This window comes from Staurois parvus, unplaced genomic scaffold, assembly GCF_062004578.1.
Source record: "Staurois parvus isolate SC_StPar_1 unplaced genomic scaffold, SC_StPar_1.0 ptg000015l, whole genome shotgun sequence".
In the NCBI taxonomy this organism is placed as follows: Eukaryota; Metazoa; Chordata; class Amphibia; order Anura; family Ranidae; genus Staurois; species Staurois parvus.
In genome coordinates, this window is record NW_028317811.1 from 1532776 (window position 1) to 1552906 (window position 20131).

The following is a 20131-nucleotide window of genomic DNA, read 5'->3' on the forward strand; positions in this document are numbered from 1 at the left end:
GATTCTCTGCCACCGAAAGAGGATACACCCTGCCACGCGGAGGAGTGGCACCAGTTTGTAAGGTTATGGCACAATCGTATGGACGATGAGGAGGCAGAGCACCGGCACGCACCTTGTCAAACACGTCCACGTACTCCCCATATTCAGTGGGCAGCACAGAGTCCGAGGAGGTGCACAGCACCTTAACCGGACCACGGATGCAACCAGCCCCACACCGTGGTGACCATGAGAGAATCTCGGCCGATCGCCAATCAAAGGTCGGATTGTGCCTCTGAAGCCAGGGATAGCCCAAAACCACGGAGTAGTGCGGGGAAGAAATTACCTGGAAACAGGCCAATTCCCTGTGAACAGCCCCAATAGCTACCTCCACCGGCAGGGTCTCGTGGGTAACCTGCGATGGCTGCAAGGGCCTGCCATCTATCGCCTCGAGAACCAATGGAGTCTCTCGAGCCTGCAGAGGAATGGAGTACTGGGCAGCAAACGAACTGTCCATAAACAAACCGCCAGCCCCAGAGTCTACCAACGCCTGGGCCGTCACCGAGCCTCCTGCCCAAGAGAGGACAACGGTGATAAGCGGTTTATCTTTACGGGAAACCGGGGACGAGGAAACTCCACCCAAGATCTGCCCCCGACAGGATCTCAGGTGCGGGCGTTTCCCGGACGGACCGGACAGGACTGCCGAAAATGCCCCCCGAGTCCACAGTACAGGCAGCGACCCTCCCGACGCCGAGAGGCCCGCTCCCCCTCGGATAGGCGAGCAAACCCCAGCTGCATGGGCTCACTACCAGACAAACCATCCCCAGGAGGCGTGGGAGGAGAGGGAGGCACGGGTGGGACAGAAAACGTAGGCGCCAAACGTTTAGGAGGCCTCCGCAGACGCTCCTTAAATGAAGGCCTCTCTCTGAGCCTGGTGTCAATCAAGATTAGGAAGGAGATGAGTGCCTCTAACTCCATAGGCAGTTCTTTGGCTGCAATCTCGTCCTTCAATGCATCAGAGAGACCATGAGAGAAAGCAGCCACTAGAGCCTCATTGTTCCAACCCACCTCTGCTGCCAAAGTACGAAATTCAATGGCGTACTCGGCAACTGTTCGTGAACCTTGATGCATGGACATGAGCAATTTGGCAGCAGAAGCGGAGCGAGCGGGCACGTCGAATACCGTACGGAAGGAGGCAACGAAACGGGTAAACACGTGAATCACCGGGTCATTCCTCTCCCATAAGGGATTAGCCCAGGCCAAGGCTCTATCAGAGAGTAGCGAGATTAGGAAGCCCACCTTTGCCCTCTCAGTAGGGAAAGCGTGAGGTATTAATTCAAAGTAAATCCCCACTTGGTTAAGGAAACCACGACACTGACTCGGTTCCCCCCCAAAGCGCTGAGGAAGAGGGGCAGAACCAGTCATACCCCTGGGTACCGCGGGTTCCGCAACAGATGCGGAGGTAGGTGCAACAACCGGAGCAACAGTGGGAGAGTCCACCGGAGTAACAACTGACCTAATAGCCCCAGGAGTAAGGTGCGCTGTGCGTGCAAGCAGAGCCTGCAACGCCTGAGCGAACTGATCCAACAAGCGATCCTGTTGGTCAAGTCTGGCGAGTAACATAGGGATCGAAGGCGTACCTGCACCGTCAGGATTCATGGCACTTGTGTAATGTCAGGGCAGGAACGCTGGAACGGGCAGGCAGGCCTATGGTACGGTCACGCTGCGACTGACGATAGCCACTACCCACAGACCGGAGTCCCTCAGGGCGCGGAGTCTAAGCCCCAGGCTACCCTTCACCAGGGCCCCTGATGGTGGGGATGGACTTGACGCAGCCTGAGACCAGGTCGCGGCCCCCGAGTGACCCCAGCTGCGATAACGACTGCCGCCAGTGGCGTACAGCTGGTGGGAGCTAGATGGGAACACGAGTAGAGTAGTCAGACAAGCCGGGTCAATAACAACGGAGCAGACAGTACTAGACGGTAGGCAAAGAATACTCAGGTCACGGGCCGGGTTCAGCAACGGGAGGTCAGGTAAAGGGTTAACACAGAGAATAGTCTTGTCAAAGCCGGGTCGGTTACCAGGAGAGCAATGGGAACAACACAAGAGCTTGCAACAGGGCAACATACAGGACACAAGTGCAGAGCACACTTGCAGACAGCAGGTTTAAATGTGCTCAACCACACCCTTCTGAGGAGGAGCCGCAGAAGCCTGAAGGCATAAAGGTTCCCACCATGCTTTGCAGAAAACCAAGATGGATGCCAGCTCATGGAGATGCACAAGCTCTGAAGAAAGGTAGGACCTTGACAGTGATCTGCAGAAGGCCTCCACGTGGCCCGAGCGGCGTGAAATCACCGGCTAGGCTACACCCCTTTTTAGGATTAAGCCTAGCCGGTGACGTCACGCCGCTCGGGGCACGTGGAGGCCGGCGGCCATCTTTATTCCTGTCATTTGCTGATGTGAGTGTACTATCTTATGTGATTTATAAATAAATTGTAAATACTACACTATCGAGATCTTTGCTTGGGCTCATTTTATTACGAGCCCCTCCCTTTCAAGGTGGATCCCTGATTTGGTGCCCCATACCTATCATTGTGAGGTTTTCCATGGTGGATAGCATAGCATCTATGATACTTGGATCGTGACCCCCTGCTGGATGGATGAGTAATATCCCCTGGAGAGAGATGACACAGTGATCACCTGTCTTGCTGCTGGTTTGCCAGATGATCTCCTGACCCTTGCCTTTCCAGACCCAGATGACCAGGAGTGGTCAGACAACTCAAAGGCGCATATGTATGCACTATCTGGTTAGTGCATTATATACTCATTCGCAATCACGGGAGTCACTGATTTCACCATTGTTTGAATTTTGGACGTTATTTGATTATATGTCACTTACTGCACTGTAAACGTCATTACCATAGACATTTGACACATGTCATTATTTTAGCGCTCCACAGAGCACTTATATGTATTTATGTCACATTATTGCTTATTTATACCTTTTTAACATAGCGCTGCATTTCTTTCACAATTTTCACATCAAAGGTTTACAGTTTATACCTGTATGCTAGCTGCTCATTTCTCACTTAATCCTAGTATATCCCCTCGTTTTACTATATCAGCATGGATGTCACACCACTACCTTAAACTCAATCTTTCCAAAACTGAGTTTGTAATATTTCCTCCTCCCTGATTCCCCCACTCACGACTTTAGCTTTCAGATCAACAGCACAACCATTGGTCCTCCCCCTCATGCCAAGGTGCTAGGCGTAATCCTAGACTCTGACCTCTCCTTTGGGCCCCACATCCAATCACTGGCTAAATCCTGCTGCCTCAACCCCCGAAACATTTCCAAAATCCTCCCCTTCCTGACCAATGACAGCACAAAACAACTTATCCATGCCTTGGCTTTATCCTGCCTTGACTACTGCAACTCCCTCCTCACTGGTCCACCGTTACACAGGCTATCCCCCCTTCAGTCTATTATGAATGCTGCTGCTAGACTCATACACTTTACCAACCGACTGCTGCCCCTCTCTGCCAATCCCTTCACTGGCTTCCAATAACCCAATGTATAAAGTTAAAAATACTAATCACAGCTTACAAAACCATCCACAAAACTGCCCCTAGCTACATAGCCAACCTCATCCGCAGATAACGCCCAAATCCTCCACTCCGCTCCTCCCAAGATATCTTCCTCTCTAGCTCCCTCATCACCTTCTCCCACGCTCGCCTCCAGAACTTCTCCAGAGCCTCCCCCATCTTCTGGAACTCCCTACCACAGTATGTCTTGTCAGCCCCCACCCTGTCTGCCTTTAAGCGATCTTTGAAAACTCACTTATTCAGAGAAAATATAATACCCTCCTGCGCTTGATTGGAGACAATAAAACCTAACGAATAGCTGCTATCACCTAACCTGGTTCCAAAAGGTGCAATATAATTGTAAAAAAATGGTGAAACGCTAACAATACAGTACAAAACACAGGAAATATAAAATAAACATACACATGACAAGTAAATTGACATAAAAAAGTGATAAAGCAAAGTGATGATCCAAACGGATCGCATAAAGTGCTGCTGATGGTGAACAGGTAAAACCTGTACTCTGACAAGTGAAACCTTTCCCAATTTGGAAAAAAGACATCAAGTCAGCCACCCCTAGTCCACTAGGGGACTGACATAATAAATCATGTGACCCCCTATGGGGGTGAAAACACGGCAAAAGTGACCAATAAATAAATAAAAAAATTAATATAATCACTCCTATTGAAGTAAATTGAACATGTAACCATAAATAAAAGTCCAGAGGAAACTGTATAAAAATCCACACTCGTGCTGGAAAACAGTGAATATCCAACATGCAGAGTAACTGTTGGTCAGCAGCTGTGTGCTCGTGGTAGCTGATCTTCAAACACGGTACAAATAAATCCTAAATGGCAGAAATGGCCCCTCACCTCAAAGCGGTGACCACAAGGGCCAACTCGCCTTATGAATTTCAATCCGAAGCAACGTCCAGGACAGGAAGTAGTATGGAATCCACTGCTACTAGCAATCTCAGGTCACACTCCCCACATAATGTCAAAGATATAAAAACAGAACATCCTCCATAGTGTAAAACCTTTTATTAACATCAATAAGCAAAGAAAAAAAAAATGCCCACTCACATGTAGAAAATAGTAAAAACACATTACCACCACTTAGTATGGGTGTACTGCATGGATCAAAGAATGGAGCCAAGACATGCGTCCAACCAGAAGTGGGTCACTGGAAATGACGCACCGGGTACGTCATATTGTATTGTCTCCATTATGTTGTAAAGTGATGCGCAAACTGTTGGCGCTATATAAATCCTATATAACAATAATAATGCCATTGGGTCAGCATGGTAGACAGATAAAGATCAATTGTATAAGGTATCAGTACCATATTCCTTGAAATCATTGAGAATTAAACCATCTTTACAATTTACAAGTTTTACATTTTGCAATTGACAATTTGGGTTAGATTTACTAAAACTGCAGCACTCACAATCTGGTGCAGCTGTGCATGATAGCCAATCAGCTTCTAACTTCAGCTTGTTCAATTAAGCTTTGGCAATAAAACCTGGAAGCTGATTGTTTTCTATGCGGAGCTGCACCAGATTTTGCACTCTCCAGTTTTAGTAATATCCCTTTTGTGTCAAGAGGCAAAACAGTGAGAAAGAGGTCATTCAAATCCACATTTCTTCATGAATCAAAAGAACACATGCCAGCTTTACCTAATCATAGTTAATATAGTACCTCTTTTTGCCAAGAATAATGAAAACTGCTCCTGAGGTCCCTCATGTGACCTAAAACCTAGGCAAACATCACATAGTCACAGGTTGTTAGAAACATTATGGGTGGTTTATGTAATCAAACAGACCTTGTCTTCTAAATGATTATCAGCAAGGCACAAGGTAGGAAACCAAACCCTTATATGCAATAAACTAATATAGCCACCATCATATTTATGCATTACTGGGACATTAACAAAGGCCAATAAACTGCATATCTAAGATACGGCCATCTCTATTCAGGGACGGTCAGTCCAATCGAATTTTAATGTTTGTTTTTGGATGCATCCTGTTTTTCTACCAATAAATGTTTTACTTAACATACTACACTATGGGCATTCTTCCATTTTGACCCCTGTGGGGAGCATTTAATCCTTTAGACACCCAGCACCAGCCCATGGCCTCCTGAGAGGGAGCCTCCTGTTTAACCCTTGTGAGCTGCACCCACCTATCCCTTAAGGGGAACTCTGGACACCCCTGGATCATCAACATCCAAAGTCCCAGGACCCATCCACCCTGAGAGGGAGCCCTTGTTTCTACCTACTGGTCCAGATGATTACCTTGATGATATCAGGATAATATATTTAAACGTGCATTACTATTGCGCGTCCGGTGAGTGCGCATTTCTACCGCTATCACAAGCACAAGCACCTTTTGAAGCTTGGGGACTTTAAGAGCACTTTTTAGTCACCATTATGGATTAATTTGCCCAATGTTATTTTGTTTAGGATTGATACTCATCATATGTTTCTATATCTATATGTATTAATACTCATAAGTACGCTCATATTTTATTGTTTATTTATTCCTCCTGTGGTTATAATTTAAATCATCAATTTAGCGCTGCACTATTTTATTTACTGATTTCATTAAGGTTTTGTTGGTTACCTTGAGTGCACAGCTGCTGACGGGTCAGCGCTCGCTTCTTACACTTTTATAGTAAAAAAGACTACCATCCCCTTTAAAACAAGTCTTCACTTTCATTGATATAATTGTGCAGCCTACTGCTCAGGGATTCATTTATTATTTGTATTATTTACTTGTATTTTCCCTTTAGGAGCAGAAGTACCAAGCTGAATGTCAGACTCTAAAGTTGGGCATACACTAGTAAAATTTCATTTGAAAATGTTTGGTTTTTTGTTCAATTTTCTATTGATAAGTGGATTCAAATCAACATTCATGTTCAACAGTAATGATGAGAAAATGTGTTTTCCTGAATGAAATTCTAACTGGGAATGTGGTTTTCATTTGAGAAACATTCCACATATTGTAATGAAACTTGTTTACTATGTCTAAGATTCCATTCAAATAGCAGGTATGGGCAAAATTTTAGGGCCTTCTTACGAAAATTATTTGATGGCAAGATGGAATGTTCTGACAAATTATTTTTCAGAATTTCCATACAAATGTTCGAATGGAAATCTAAATTTGTATGGGCAGCCTAAGGCAGTCCTATCTGCTGACTGTGCTAATTACATACACTCCTAACATTGTCATAGAACAAAGATACAGTTAGGATTAAATGAAAGAAAACAAAATGCTTTGTTATTATAATTTACTCTTCTTTAACAGATTAGACAGAATGTCTGTTATCAGCTGTGACTAGGATTGGACATCAGGGACATATGCCCTGAGTTTTTCTTGGTGCCCTGATCAGCAGTACCCACAAAAGTGGTTAGCATTTTCCCTATCTAGGAGTCCCTGCAAAGCCATAAGGTGTGTTGTGAGAGCTTTGCAGGGGTCTTTCACAATCAGTGTGGTGCTTAGCAGAGGCGGACTGACCATTTGGAAACTCGGGCACTGCCCGAGGGCCCGGGGTCAGTAGGGGGCCCCATGAGATGCCCCTGGTACCTTTTTCATAGGCTTTTTTGAGTTTGGGCAAGGACACAGGGGCCCCATGATCCCCTATTGCCTGGGGACCCCATGGGTTGTCAGTCCGCCCCTGGTGCTTTGTATTAGAAGTTCTCCAAGGTTCCCCCTTGGCTCTAAAACATAACATAATGCAAAGCTGATAAAAAGCCTGGGAGCCTCGTTGTGCCATTGCTGGTGCTTCTTTGTTTCTGAGTTTGGATAAGGATATCTAATTGTGTACCATCTGTGATACTTTTTATTTGCACTAATATACAATTTTTCAGGACAAGCTTTTGGGGTATACCCCCTTCTTCAAGGTCCAAGCAGTACTAATACACAAAGTTTTGGCAGAATGTTAAAAAAAGACAAACAATGCTGTATGATCTGGTGATATTAATATCATCTGCTCATAAAGCTGCACCTCCAGTAATGTTGTGTACCTCATCCAGTGCAGTAAATGTAGCAAAGGATCTTATGCTGGCGAAACAGGACAGACATTACAAACAAGGATAAACTTTCACAGGCACACCATCCAGGAACATAAGAAAGAAGTTTCTGCACACCTGTGGGACATAATTTCTCACAACCAGACCACACTATGGAAGACCTCAATGTCTTAGTTCTTAAAGGGAATTTCAAAACTATTCAAGAAATGAAAACCTTTGTACTAAGAATGATAGTTCTATTTGACACAAAAGATAATGGCCTAAATCTAGACCTAGGTTTTCTAAATCGCTATTCAACAGTTTTGCGACCCCCTCTGTGACTTTTTCTGAGTTGTCTGAGGTACAGCCAGCACAGGTCCCTTCCCCCCCTCTAAGCTGAGTGATGAGTGATCTTTCAGTATGTAGCTCTTCACCCGCAAGAGCCGATAAGTATTTTTGGGTTCCCCATTCATTTATGAGCCCTAGCTGTGGCACAGCCCCTGCTGACACCACCGTAATACCTTGGTCAGGTATCCCCCTAGCTATAAAACACACAATAATAACACAGCGTTTGATGAACAGTAAATCAGTTTGCATTAAAGCGGAGTTCCACCCAATATATTAAAGCAAAGCTTCTGCCCCCTCCACTGCCACATTTGACACCTTTTGGGGGGAGCAGGAACAGGTACCGCTCCCACTTCTGGGTCATTTCGCCATGGCGAAGTGAGCCAGAAGTTTGTCCCCAAACTCCCCCCCCCCCACAGCCCTCTGGGACACTTCCAAAGTTCCAGACCACTGGGGCCCATGCACGAAGCGCGTTTTGCGGAGTCACAAGGATTTACTGCCGGTTTCCTTTCATGTAGATGGCGGCACCAGCAACCAACAACTTATTGAAGAATTGACTCGGGGTGAGGACACCGCTGGAAGCCTGGACAGGTAAGGGCATTAATATTAAAAGTCAACAGCTACAGTATTTGTAGCTGCTGACATTTAATTTTTTTTTGGGGGGGGCTGAGGGCCATTACTCCGCTTTAAGGTCAGATTAGCAGAAATATACACACGAAGAATCATTGGCTGACGTGCGCAAAAAGTGAACCACACAGGAGAAATAAACAACAGAGTAACGCACAATAAACTTTAACCACTTGTCCTCCTGAGGATTTACCCCCTTCCTGCCCAGGCCATTTGTTGCGTTACAGCGCTGCGTTACTTTAACTGACAATTACGCAGTCATGCAATGCTGCAGCCAAATTAAATTTGTGTCCTTTTTTTCCCACAAATTAAGCTTTCTTTCAGTGGTGTTTGATCCCCTGTGCAGTTTTTATTTTTTGTGCGATAAAAAAAAAGTCCGACAAATTTGAGAAAAAAAACAATATTTTTTACTTTTTGCTATTAACCGTTTCAATACCATGCAATTTTACACCTTCCTGCCCAGGCCATTTTTGAGCTTTCAGCGCTCTCACACTTTGAATGACAATTGCGTGGTCATACAACACTGTACCCAAACTAAAATTTTATCATTTTCTTCACACAACTAGAGCTTTCTTTTGGTGGTATTTAATCACCGCTGGGGTTTTTATTTTTTGCTAAATTAACAAAAAAAGACCAAAAATTTTGAAAAAAAAACATTTTTCTTTGTTTCTGTTATAAAAGTTTACAAATAAATAATTGTTCTTCATAAATTTAGGCCGAGATGTATTCTGCTACATGTCTTTGGTGAAAATAACCCAAATTAGGATGTATTTTTTAGTTTGTAGGAAAGTTATAGAGTTCACAAACTATGGTATAGATCTGAATATTGCTCAATCCTGAAGTACTGACAGCCAATCTAATTTCTTGAGGTCCAAGAATGTCAGAACAGTACAGATATCCCCCAAATGACCCCTTTTTGCAGAGTAGACAGTCCAACGTACTTCATGAGAGGCATTGCGAGTTTTTTGAAGTTGTATTTTTTTTGTCATAATTTTTCGGAAAATGAAAAAAAATTATTTTCACTTTTTTTTTTTTTACATACTGTCACCAGTGCAGTACAGCATCATCATATAACTGGCATGGCGGTTAACAGGGACACTGACTGGTGACAGTATGAAAAAAAATATATATATATTTTTTTTTTTAATTTGTTTTTTTTTTTTATTATATTTAATTTTTTATTACATTTTTTTTAATTTTTTTTAAGATTTTTTTTCATATTTTACTATGACCAAAGTAGTACAATGTTACCATAGTAACATTGTACTACTTTGGGGAAGTGATCAGTATTTTTTTTTTACACAATTTGCTTATAGCAAAGAATTACTTTGCTATAAGCAAGCATTTACCTGAATGAAATCGATTCATTCAGCTTTTTTTTTTTTTTTTTTTGTGCTTAGCTGTGATTTGGTCACAGCTAATCACATGACATGTGCATGTGATTAGCTGTGACCATTCACAGCTAGGCACTAGTATACAATGGATGGCATCATGAATGAAGCCATCCATTGTATACAACTGTCATGTGACCTGCTGTGATTGGTCACAGCAGGTCACATGGTACCAGCAACGGGAGCCGGTACTCGGATCTGTCATGGGCCGTGTCCGAGGTGCACGGCCGGTGACAGATTGCACTGCTGCGTCGTTCTGCATTAGCGCAAACTGCGCATGTGCGGGAGCACACCAAATGGCGTGCACCCGGAGTGCAGAGACACATTTGAAGCCGCCAAAGGGCCATTGGCCAGGCGGCTAATGGTTAAATATGTCCAGTAAAAAAAATTAAAAAATCAAATTTGATCATAAGTTTAGGCCAAAATGTATTTTGCTACATGTATTTACAAAAAAATTACCAATACGTGTAAATTAATTGGTTTACGTGAAAGTTATAGCGTTTACAAATGGCGGTATAGATAATGGAATTTTTTTTTTCAAACTAATAATGGCGGCAATCAGGAACTTATAGAGGGACTGTGGGCATTCTGACACTGGGGGGAATTGAATTGGTGTCACTGACATTCCCAGTGACACCAATACAGTGATCAGTGCTAATAAAAAGCACTGGTACTGTACTAATGCACTGGGCAAGAAGGGGTTAACATGAGGTGCGATCAAAGGGTTAACTGTGTGCTGGGAGTGTTTTACTGGGAGGGCGGTGTGTTGGTGCTTTATTGTAATCACACTGCTCTGGATGGCTGGGCTGTGCACAGCTATCCAGAGCAATGTGTCCCAGCTGACAGGGAGGACTGTCAGTAAACAAAGTAGCCCTCCTCCCCATTGAAGATCCCCTGTAATAACCGGGCCGCAGCTGGAGATGCAAGATCACATATATATATACGTGATTTTGCACACCCCTGCCGCACTGTAGCAGTATATCTGCTATAGGTTGGCGGGGATGTGGTTAAGTAGTCCTAATTATTAAGTGTTCTTTCATGGCAAGACCACTTACTGTTATCTCACATATATATTCTTATTATTATAGCCAAATTTACCACCCTAACTCCTCCCACAGTTTTTACACTACATAGACAGTAATATACTGAAACGTGCGGATTGTTCCCGATTGGTGTGCTATTACTTTGTGGAACGTTTCACCAAATGGTTCATGAAATATCGGCGTTTTTATGGTGAAATTGGTCCCATAGGAATGAATGGCGGAATGTTCAAAACTAGAGTGGGAGCTGACAAAAGCTACAGTGTGAGCTGAAAAATCAGGACATGATTTCTAAACTGCCATCACTCCCTCATTTTCAAGCCCACCTACACAAATCGTATATCAAAACGTTCAGCTATCCCTGCTGCCACTAAAAATGTCCACGGCTAAGCCATGGTCCTGATAGTTTTCACAATATGACCATTTGTTTGCAACTCACGCCGCCCATTGACATTCATTGAAACTCCACTCTAGTCACCTCAAATTTGAAGGGCAATTTCTAAATTGCGACTGTGCCTTCATTTTTAATATTTCAAAGACATACTATTCATCAAAATGTAGGTCTGGGTCTTGTGATTCTCACAATATAAAGCTCTTCGGTGTAGGATTTATAATTTTTAAACTACAACCATTTGAAGATGGCAACCGCCAGTGAAGTGAGCAAGTTGGAGTAGTTTGTTTTTAACTGCTCTTCTCTGCCCTTGCTGTAGAGTGAGTTGCCATAGGAACCCAGGTGTGTGAGCAGGCAGCAGAGTGGAGGCAAGAACACTTCACACAATTTCCCCAGAAATTGTAGCTTTTCTAGTTATTATCATTATTATTGTACAGTATTTATATAGCGCCAACAGTTTGCTCAGCGCTGTACATTATAATGGGAGACAGTACACGAGACAATACAGTAACAATACAATACACAAGGGGTTCGAAGGCCCTGCTCCTTGGAGCTTACAATCTAGGAGGGAGGGGATAGTGGTACAGGAGGAAATAGCTGTGGGGGATGGAGTGGTAGGAAGAGTGGAGGAGATCGGCAATTAGGTGAGGGTGGGGTAGGCTTCCCTGAAGAGATGGGTTTTTAGGCTGCGCCTAAAGGTGAGGAGGGTAGGTGACAGTCTGATGGATTGGGGTAGTGAGTTCCAGAGGATGGGGGAAACCCTGGAGAAGTCCTGGAGATGGGCATGGGAGGAGGAGACCAGGGAACAATTGTCCTCTGCAGGACTCAGAATTTAATCAGAGCTCTCCTACTGAGAGAATTTCTCCCAAATGAGCAGAAAAGGAGAGACCAAGAATGTTAGGCTAGCTCGCTTATGGGCTTCTAGTAATCAGTATCAGTGTTTAACTCTCTGAGGGTTTCACCAAGCAAAAAATCTCATATAGAACCTATCACACAATGCAGGAGAAACTCTTCTGCCAGCCTGCTGGCGCTCTTTACATTGGTGCACAATGGAGATGTAGTCCCTTTTTATTAAAAATGTCACTTCCCTAGAGATGATGACACAGCACAGTTCCAATTAATAAAGGCAACAAGCTAGGAGTTTACTTTAAATGCATCAAAAAGGGTATGGTGGTCATTCAAACTGAGGAGGGGGGAGAGCAGAATTTAGCAGGAGTATGTCCCTTTAACTGCAAGACATGGCTGGTGGAACTTGTGGCTTCTTCATATAGAATAGGACTGATGTAATATGCCTTTACATTTTACAGTTCCTGCCCATCAGGCAAGCAGAAATGTTTAAGGCTGATATACTGTGTGCAGTACTTAGATGGGCTACTGGTGTAGATAGGTCGCAGCACTGATTGGTCTCTATGTGGCAGCCCGTGTTGTAAGAATCCTGGACTTAAGTAACTGGCAACAACAACTGAACTTGTAACATATGGTGGTGTGGTATGGGTTAAGAATCCCCTTACGTGGTCCCTCAAATTAGCTGGGGGGCCCCTTTTTTTCACAGTCATCCCATGAAGTAGTGCCAATGACGATGACCTAGTCTACTTGAATGTAGGATTGACTACCCTGCTTCTCAGTATGATCAGCAATCTGGAAATTCCCTTCTCCTCTGGTCCTCTGGTTCAGTCTGATCCAGCCTGACACCTACTGGATAAGTACTCCGCTGTCACACACATCCTGCCTCTCTCTATCAGTCTTCTCCGCTCCTCCTTTGTATGCTCCTACCCCTTTGCTCACTCACTTGGGATCTGTAGATCTATTTCAGCCAAACTGAATGAAGACATCCTGCTTGTAGTATACAAGTCCCAGCATTCTTAGCATTGCTGTATGATTTCTTGTGTCAACTGAACTGCAGAGATCTGCCATCTTGTGGCCATTTAACAATCTGCAGTCAGTAACAATGCAGTGTGTTACAAGTATTATGAATGAACAATCAGTGTTGTTTGTTCATTCATAATAATAAAAGATCACACAGAGTTGTGGCTCTGTGTAAAGTATCTGCCTATACCCTGTATGATAAGCTCTGATTGGTGATCCCATTCTCCCCAGAATGCACCTCTATATGCTGGCTGTAACTCCACTCCCTTTTGAACCCCAAATTATGAGGATTCCTGCGGGGGAGATTCAACCAACACAAAGCCTTCACCCCACTCTCCACCCCTGATGTGTGCTCATTTGATGTCAGTCATATAGTTGAGCTATTTATCCATGGCTGATCATGGATCCATGATCATTTGCAGTAATTAGTGATAAGCAATATAAGGAAATATGGTGGAAGGTTACCGTGTTTGCTTTATCTCACAACTGAAACTCATGCAATGATCACTCTTGTACTTTAGCCTTTTTCAAAAAGGTCTAGTCTTTTCAAACATTTTTTTAAATATGTAAAAATGAACTCGTGAATAATATTATCAATGTTTGTCATTGCTTTAAAAGCATTTTTATGCAAAGTTTGTAATTCTGTAGGCGGTATCCATATTTGCTTATAACAGTAGTCTCCAAACTGCAGCTCTTTGCTTGCTTTTATCCGGCCCTTGGGGCACTATTTCATCCACTGATACCAACAATGAGGCATAATTCACCCCACTGATACCAAACTAAGGGGCACAATTTCTTCCAATGACACCAATAATGAGGCACAATTCCTCCCAATGACAACAACAATGGGGCAAAATTCCTCCCAATGACACCAACTATGGGTCACAATTCTTCTCAATAACACCAACGACGGGGCACAGTTCCTCCCACTGACGCAAACAATGGTTGCAATTTTTCCCACTGATACCAAAAACGCTGTCACCAAAGATGGGGCATTGTCTATTCCCATTGACGATGGGGAGTTTTCTATTCCCAATGGCCACAGTTCGGCCCCCCTAAAGTCTGAAGGACAGTAAACTGGCCCTTTGTTTAGAAAGTTTGGAGACCCCTGGCTTACAACATACTTAGGCTCTGCTTCCTGATTTGCAGGGCTGCACTATGGTTGCATTTTACTGACTTTTTCTTACAATGCAAGATCATTAGTCAGCCGACTCACTGAAAACATTGCAGTCCCTGTGTAGCTGATTTCCTATTTTAACACTTGTCTGGCAGGGAGGTTTGAAGAGCAGGTAAATAAAAATGTGAAAGTCACTAAAAAAAAAAAAAGAACCCTTACATTACCAGAGTCCATTGAAGCCACACCACATTTAGTAGCTTGACAATAATTCTATAGCTAATACACCTACATAAATGTGCTTTACAGTGTTTTGTAAGGAAACACAGTTTTGATTGATACTCTGCTGCTGTTTTTTTTATTGTTATAAGCTGAAAAATAGACAAAAATTTGTGGAAATACGAATATTTTCCTATTTTACACAGTTTTTAAGTCTTTGTAAAATAGTTAATTTTCAGACACTGTATTAGACTCTAACAGCTGCAGCCTGCCTGCTTTAGCTGTCATTGAGCCTTTCTCTGTTCAAAGCACAATGACAACTAAAACCAGTCGGTTTGTTTGTAAACAAATCAATATGATCAACAGGACTGGCTGCTGTGGTTATCACATGATCAGGAACAGTGCTGATTGATTCATATTAGTTAGAAGTTCATTAGCTGTCACTGACAGCATAAACCTATAACAATAAGCTGTAGATTAACTTTTCTCCCTAATGATGAACTGTGCTTGAAAACATTAATCTAGATATTGCAGGCATCTGGGTGTTAGGGCAATCTCTGCAATAAATATGTGTTGACTGAAAATGCACTATACCTATATCACTTTAAGAGGATCAAGGCTTTTATCATACAGTAACTCCTATGCACAGAAGGCTGTTATGCACAGAAGGCTGCTTTTGCTATGTGCACCGATATTTTACCATACTGCTCACAGTAATGATTTAACCTAGGTTTTCACTATGTCTCAGATCATACATCTTTACTTCATTCACTGTAGAATGCGCTGTAATATGACCAAAGTGAACAAAAAGGTGGTAAAATAGATGTATTATCAGCAGAAGAGGTCAGTATGGAAGCTAGAAATGGCCTGCTACCTTTATAACTGACATCTAATGTAATTTAAAGCCTATTCCAACATGCTACAAATGTGCACGTTTTATGTCACACAGATCTCTGTTTTTCCATCTTTTTATAGAAAGGCACATTATCTGACCATATGCATTGGATAACTCAGGAATCCCAGATGGCATAGTAATAAATGAAGCTTTTACAGCAGATGTAACATTAGGAAACTCAACCAAGTGTTCATTGTTAAAGTAACTGATCAACATTTTTGTCCTCTATATAATTTTATCATATCAATTATCTATGCTATAACTATAAACTGTTATTTCAGTTCATTTAAAATTGTGGCCATATGTTTTAAAATGTTTTCTATCTAGTTAAATTGTTTTTGAGTCAAAATCAGCTCCTATGTTTTACAATATATAAAACAATATACAATATATAAAAGAAAGTTGACGACCATTGCTATCTCTGGGGGGTCAGAGATGGCCATAGACTGTGCATATAGTACAGGAGATGGTCAGAGACTGCAGACATGATACAGGAGATGTTCTGAAATTGCAGACATGATACAAAAGACTGTAGACACAATACTTGATATGGTCAGAGACTGTAGACATGCTGCAAGATATGGCCAGATACTGTGGACATGGTATAAGAGCTGGTCAGAGACTGTGGACACAATACAAGAAAGGGTCAGAGGCACCAGAGCTCTAGTGAAAGATGTCAAATAGTATGCAGTACAGAACCATAACATGATATTTGACAGGCATGTTAACCCAAAATCTATATTCATTATGTTTGTCATTTGTTTTGCTTTGTACTTTTTAGGTAATTTGTGGTCAACTTTCTTGGGGGATCTGGGGGGGGGGGCAGAGATAGCCATAGACTGTGGACATAGTAAAGAAGAGCGTCAGATACTGCAGACATGATACAGTAGACAGTCTGAAATTGCAGACATGATACAAGAGATAATCAGAGACTGTGGACACAATACTAGATATGGTCAGAGACTGCAGACATGATACAAGATATGCCCAGATACTGTGGACATGGTATAAGAGCTGGTCAGAGACTGTGGACGCAATACAAGAGAGGGTCAGAGGCACCAGGGCTCTAGTGAAAGATGCCAACTAGCATGCAGTACAGAACCGTAACATGATATTTGACAGGCATTTTAATCCAAAATCTATATTCATTATGTTTGGCATTTGGTTTGCTTTGTACCTTTTCTTGGGGGATCTGGGGGGGTCAGAGATGGTCATAAAGTGTGGACATAGTACAGGGGAGGGTCAGAGACTGCAGACATGATACAGTAGATAGTCTGAAATTGCAGTCATGATACAAGAGATAATCAGAGACTATGGACACAAAACAAGATATGGTCAGAGACTGCAGACATGATACAAGATATGGCCACATACTGTGGACATGGTATAAGAGCTGGTTAGAGACTGTGGACACAATACAAGAGAGGGTCAGAGGCACCAGGACTCTAGTGAAAGATGTCAACCAGTATGCAGTACAGAACCGTAACATGATGCATGTTAACATGCATGTTAACCCAAAATCTATATTTATTATGTTTGGAATCTGTTTTGCTTTGTACCTTTTATTTAATTTGGGGTAAAGCAAGAAATACAAACCTCTGAAGTATATTATTGTGCTTTTACTAAACAAGAATGCTGTACACACAAACTACTTACACTAGTAGGAAAACAATACATGACATACAGAGTATTACAGGTAAGCATACAATATACACACACACACGCTTTCTATCCTACCTAGCAAATGAGTATTGACAATGTAGGGATACACTAAAAGTTACATAACTCAGGTTAAAGTGTAGATTTAGTGTCGTCCTTGTACCCAGGTCTGCTTCAAGACTGCAGTCAAGTCCTTTGTGTCCAGCACATGGCTGTGTTATCTCCTTTCTTTTCTCCCCCCATTTCCTGCCAACCTCACTTCCTGTTTACTAGCCTCCATGAACCAGTCAAATGAGTTGATTAGCATTTGAATAAAGGAAGCCCAGCCTCTGAAGTTACTGATTTTGGTAACTAAAATGTATTATTCCATATGTTTATGCTATTAAAAAAAACACTAAAATAGCCATAGCAACACAGCATTGTACCTCCTTCTATACAGTTTTCTTAAAGCAGTGTTAAACTCAAAAACTAAAGTTGAATATATTGTAGTTTACTAATCCTTAAAAAGTGGTGGCTGCATTAGTTTAGTTACTTTTTTCGGCTATTCCCCTTTATTTCCACTTAACACACTTCCTTTCTTAGGGTGTCTCCACTCTGTATGGAGGAGCAATAGAGATACCTTTAAATAGCAGCATTATTAATCACTTGCCCTCTGGAAAATTTGTCCCCCTTCCTGACCAGGCCACTTTGTGCTATTTGGCTTTGCGCTATTTCAACTGGTAATTGCACGGTCATGCAACGCTGTACCCAAACAAAGTTTGTGTCCTTTTTACGGACAAATATAGCTTTCTTTTTGGGGTATTTGATCACTACTGGGATTTTTATTTTTGTGATGTAAACAAAAAAACCCTGAAAATTTAGAAAAACAACATTTTCTACTTTCTGTTATAAAAAATATCAAATAAACTCAATTTTAGTCATAAATGTAGGCCAAAATGTATTCTGCTACATGTTATTGATGAAAAAAAAACTCCCAATGCGTGTATATTAAATGGTTTGTGTGAAAGTTATAGTGTCTACAAACTATGGTATATACCAGCAATGGGCAAACTACGGCCCGCGGGCCGTATACGGCCCGGCGGACCTTTTAATCCGGCCCGCGGAGCTAGGCTCCCGCTAGGCTCCTCTCACAGTCCGCCCTGAAGACCGGTGTAGCATGAAAATCTGTCTCCTATGAGGATCTGTCCCCCTCGACGTATCTGCGCATGTGCCGGAGATCGCCGATCGGCTGCTAATGCCTGAAACTGGCACATGCGCAGATATGTCGAGGGGGAAAGATCCTCATAGGAGACAGATTTTCATGCTACACCGGAACGGCGCGGGAACACGGCGAGAGGAACGCGCGGAGCAAAGGTAAGTGAATTGACACAGGGGGGACTTGGGGACTTAATATGGGGAATGAATTACTATGGGGGATGAATTACTATATGAGGGATGAATTACTATGGGGGATGAATTACTATATGGGGGATGTATTACTATGGGGGATGAATTACTATATGGGGGATGAATTACTATAGGGGGGATGAATTACTATATGGGGGATGAATTACTATGGAGGATGAATTACTATGGGGGATGAATTACTATATGGGGGATGAATTACTATATGGGGGAGGAATTACTATATGGGGGATTAATTACTATGGGGGATTAATTACTATGGGGGATGAATTACTAGATGGGGGATGAATTACTATGGGGGATGAATTAATATATGGGGGATGAATTACTATGGGGGATGAATTACTATATGGGGGAGGAATTACTATATGGGGGATTAATTACTATGGGGGATTAATTACTATGGGGGATGAATTACTAGATGGGGGATGAATTACTATGGGGGATGAATTAATATATGGGGGATGAATTACTATGGGGGATGAATTACTATATGGGGGATGAATTACTATATGGGGGATTAATTACTATGGGGGATTAATTACTATGGGGGATGAATTACTATATGGGGGATGAATTACTATGGGGGATGAATTACTATGGGGGATGAATTACTATGGGGGATGAATTACTATATGGGGGATGAATTACTATGGGGGATGAATTACTATATGGGGGATGAATTACTATGGGGGATGAATTACTATGGGGGATGAATTACTATATGGAGGATTAATTACTATCCTTACTATGGGGGAATATTACTATACTTACTATGGATGACACATACACATCATTCATCTACTCTTGGTCCGGCCCCCGGGTCCAATATATGAACCCATTGCGGCCCTCAAGTCAAAAAGTTTGCCCACCCCTGGTATATACTGTATATTGGAATTTACACAGCTTTTACTTTCTGACTGCCTAAAACATTTCTTGAGGTGCTAAAATACCAGGGCAGTACAAAAAAGCCCAAATGACCCAGTTTTTAAAAGTATACACCCAAAGGAATTTGCTGAGAGGCATGTTGAGTCCATGAAAAATTAAATTTTTTGCCAAAAATTTTTGAAAGATGACAAAACATTTTTTTTTTTTTTTTACACAAAGTTGTCACGTAAGTGATATATTGCTCATACATGCCATGGGTATATGTGGAATAACACCCCAAAACACATTCTGCTACTTCTACTGAGTATGTGGATACCATATGTGAGAGACTTTTTGGCAGCCTAGCCACATACAGGCCCCCAAAATCCAATGACCACCTTCTGGCTTTCAAAGGGCATATTTCCTTATGTCACTTCCTCACTACCTATCACAGTTTTAGAGGCCCTAAAATGCCAGGATAGTACAAACCCCCCCCCCCCCAAAATGACCCCTTTTTGGAAAGTAGACACCCCAAGGAATTTGATAAGAGGCATGGTGAGTATTTTTCAGATATAATTTTTTGTCACAGGGTTTTGAAAAAGAACAAAAGAGAAGAAAAAATACATTTTTTATTGTCTTTATTGATTTTCCAAAAACAAATGAGATCTGCAAAATACTCACCATGCCTCTTAGCAAATGTATTGTAGCGTCTACTTTCCAAAAAGGGGTCATTTGGGGTGTTGC